This window comes from Brassica oleracea, unplaced genomic scaffold (genome assembly GCF_000695525.1).
Source record: "Brassica oleracea var. oleracea cultivar TO1000 unplaced genomic scaffold, BOL UnpScaffold01092, whole genome shotgun sequence".
In the NCBI taxonomy this organism is placed as follows: Eukaryota; Viridiplantae; Streptophyta; class Magnoliopsida; order Brassicales; family Brassicaceae; genus Brassica; species Brassica oleracea.
In genome coordinates this window covers 25,089-29,287 of record NW_013617658.1, presented here as the reverse complement: position 1 = coordinate 29,287, position 4,199 = coordinate 25,089, and the positions used below count along the sequence as shown (strand labels likewise).

At 34.1% G+C, this 4,199-nt stretch overlaps 1 long non-coding RNA gene across 1 annotated transcript in view; it reads right to left on the bottom strand.

Annotated features, from left to right (window-relative positions):
- Positions 1–922: 922 nt before the first annotated feature.
- The window catches only part of LOC106320852, a 9,306-nt gene continuing 6,029 nt past the window's right edge, over positions 923–4,199 (bottom strand). The window contains exon 5 of the long non-coding RNA XR_001265931.1: positions 923–1,816. This is a non-coding gene — a long non-coding RNA (uncharacterized LOC106320852). The remainder of the gene's footprint in view (positions 1,817–4,199) is intronic.

The window sequence follows — 4,199 nt, the reverse complement described above, 5'->3', positions numbered from 1 at the left end:
ACCATAGGGACAACTATGCTGTTTTCTTGTTCTCTTTTAGCAATTTTTCCTAAGTTTTTTTATTAAACTAACCATAAATTCATTATTAATGACATTTATTATTTCCTTAAATAAAGATTACGGAATTACCTAATGTGGCTAAAGTATATATGACAATTAATGATTTTGAATAATAAAGATCTGATAAAAAATAATGTATCTTCTATCAAATTTGTTTAATTTTAAACTATTAAAATAATTTAAAAAACTCACAATAACCATATTATTAAAATTTAGATTTTTCTGTATATGTTATATTTTGAATTTTTAAAAACGACTATAAATTACTAAAACTGTTAAAAGTCTCACATTCAAATTTTGCGATTCAAATTTTGCAACCCATGGTTTAAAATATTTTGTTATGACAAAATACAAATGATTACAAAATCATATAAATAAAAGTCTAATTTAATTAATCATTAAGATTTAAAATATATATGTATATATATCATTCTAAATTAAACTATAAACCATATTGTTCAACATTTACTTTGAATAATTTTTTTTGATAAAAGTTTTGAACTAGCATTGATAATTATTTTTTAAATTATAAATTACTAAAATTATTAATCCCACAATGAAAATTTTGTTATCAATAATTTAAAATTTTTGCTATTAAAAATACACGTGATCAAAAAAACATATGAGTAGAAAACATCATTTAATAGACATTAATATTAAAAATATACTATGTATGTTAATACCATTTAAATTTAATTACATATCCTATCAATTTTTTTTAAATTGTTTTGGATTAATAAAATTGATTTATATGTTCGCACCAATTTAATTATATATGTAATAGTTACTGATTTTTAATTATTCAATATATATATATATATTATTTTATAATATGTAAGAACATATAATACATAAAATAATTTTTATATATAATGTTTATCCCGCGCAAGGCGCGGGTCTTAATCTAGTACATAAATAAAGGACATGATCATTGCACAGTTGCTGTTGAACCCCCAGACCACATTGTTGCAAGTGAGTTAGGAGATGTCGATCTTACTAAGGAAAATCTTGAGAAGAAAAGGAATGAACTCAAGGAATTATTCGATTGCAGGTATGTTTGTTTAATGTTCGTGTTATAAGTAAGCTGCAAATTAAATGGACTTAATAAACAACTTTTTCGTTTTTGCAGATACGTTTCGACATGTGAAGGAACTTGGAGAGTGTTCAAATTCCCTATTCACTATCGATCTGTTGCTGTAGAGAAGCTTAGTTTTCATCTACCCGGAAAGCAAGTTGTTACATTCAAAGAGAAAGATAAATTGAAAACAGTGGTCACCCGGAAGCTCATTGAAAATACAATGTTCTTAGCTTGGTTTGAGTTGTGTAAGATTGACTCCCTTGCCAGAACGTTGACCTACGCTCAGATTCCAAACTTCTTCACTTATGATAAAAGGTCAAAGAAGTTCAAAAGAAGGAAAAGGGGTTTTGCTCTAGGGAGGATTAATTATGCTCCTCGGACCCAGGAAAATACTTATTTCTTGCGTGTATTATTGAACATTGTCAGAGGACCCACCAGTTATGATGACATTAAAACCTATGAAGGTGTTCTACATCCGAGCTACAAAGCAGCATGTTATGCTCGTGGGTTATTAGATGATGATCAAGAATACATTGATGACATACTAAGAAGAAGTTATGAAAGCACAGCAAGTGAGCTACGAAATGTTTTTGTTATGATGCTTATGAGTAACACTTTATCTGAGCCGGAGACTGTATGGGAACCCACTTGGGAGGTTTTGTCTGAAGATATAGAGCACTGCAGGAGAAGAAATTTCAATAGACCAGGTCAACATTTATTTTTTGCATAGTAAACTTCTATAATGCTACATGATAGTCCTGCAAGCAACTAATAATTTTATTTGTTTGCCTGTCCTTTTTATTTTAATTTTAGGTCTATTACTGAGCGATGACGACAAAAAGAAGTATCCTTTACTAGAGATTGAAAAAATTTTGAGACGTAATGGTACTTCTCTGTCAAGATTTGAATCTATGCCTAGACTACCAAGGACAAGTAGTGACGATTCAAATGTCTTGGTGTTAGACGAGCGTAGCTATTGTCATACCTCTTTGTTGGAAACTCTTGACAGAGATATTCCAAAGATGACTTGCGAGCAAAAATTCATATATGACCAGATTCTTTCAGCTGTTAATAAAGGAGATGGTGGAATGTTTTTTGTTAGCGGTTTTGGTGGAACTGGGAAAACTTTCCTCTGGAAATTGCTATCTGCAGCCATTAGATCTCGAGGAGATATTGTTCTAAACGTGGCTTCAAGTGGCATCGCATCATTGTTGTTGCAAGGCGGTCGGACAGCTCATTCAAGATTCAGTATTGCTCTAAATCCAGACGAGTTTTCCTCATGTACTATGAAGCATGGAACTGACCAATCTAATTTAGTGAAAGCATCATCACTTATTATCTGGGATGAAGCGCCTATGATGAGCAAGCATTGTTTTGAAGCGTTGGACAGAAGTTTATCTGATATTGTGGGAAAGCACGACACACAACCATTTGGGGGAAAAGTTGTTGTTTTCGGAGGCGATTTTAGGCAGGTCTTGCCTGTTATAAATGGAGCTGGTAGAGCTGAAATTGTTATGACCACACTTAACTCTTCATATCTATGGGATAACTGCAAAGTGCTTAATTTGACTAAGAATATGAGATTGCTCTCTGGTGGTTTATCACTTGAAGACTCAAAGGATCTAAAAGAATTTTCAGAGTGGATTTTGAAAGTTGGAGATGGTAAACTTTCTGAGCCTAATGATGGGGAAGCAGAGATTGAAATACCCACTGAATTTCTTATTACCAAGTCATATGATCCTATAGAAGCAATCAGCAAAGCTATTTATGGTGATTCAGCAACATTGCATGAAAAAAAAGAGGCCAAGTTTTTCCAAGAGAGAGAGCTATTCTTTGTCCAACCAATGGGGATGTGAATATAGTTAATGATTATATGTTGGATAAGCTAAATGGTAAATTTCTATTCTTCACCTATTGTTTCTGCGTCCACTATATTTGTAAGTCTAATTCTCTTAAAATATGTTAACTATTTCAGGCGAGGAAAAAATTTATAACAGTGCTGATAGTATTGATCCTTCAGATACAACCTCAGTAAACAATGAAGCTCTTAGTTCTGATTTTCTGAACACTATTAAGGTTTCTGGTTTACCAAACCATAGTCTTAGACTGAAGGTTGGTTGTCCTGTTATGGTTCTGAGAAACATAGCTCCTACAGACGGCTTAATGAATGGGACCAGATTGCAGATCACACATCTAATGGATTTTATGGTTCGAGCTAGGATTATAACAGGAGAAAGGGTTGGGGAAATAGTTGATATTCCTAGATTGCTGATAACCCCTTTGATATCTTGTGAATTTACATGTTTTTAACTTCTTATTCTTGCATGGTTTGGTCATTTAGAGCATTATTTAGGCACATTTAGGCTGCATATCATTGCATTTGTACATATCAGGTGTTGGAGAGCACCATGGATGAGTTAGAGGACCATTGGTGGGATTTTGAGTGCAATTGGAGTCCAAAAGAAGTTAAAAGTGATCATTGGGCGAGCACCTTACCGGAGCGACCAGCTGGGAGCGACACCACCAAGTCGCTCTGATCGCTCCAGCTGGGAGCGACGCACTAGAGCGACACCTCGGAGTCGCTCGCGTATTGATCACCCGGAAACAACGAATCCGGAGCGACCTCTCGCAGCGACACAGCGAGGTCGCTCCGGAATCGTGGAATTTCAGAGAGTAAAAGATGAACACGGATGAAAGCCTTAAAGATCTTTTCTGAAGCTCAAAATTTGTGGAGACACTGGAAATTGAGTTAGCTTTCCAATGGAAGTGGTTTCAAGTCATTTGGAGCTGTATTGGATAAGTTATAATCGATTTACTACAGGTGTATCAACCCTTGCCGGGGACCACTGGAAAGTTGATGGGATTAACCAACTTCCCACTTTCTTCCACCCACCTTTCCTTTGCACGATTTTTCCTACTTTTCTGTATAATATTTGCTTTCTTTTTATCAAAAGAGTGGGCAAGAAACATCATAATCCAACTTTGTAATAATTTAACTTGTCAAAAAAACTCTCTCTCTTTTAAAATACCATTGTTCTTAGTGTTCTTGAGCTGTTCTTCA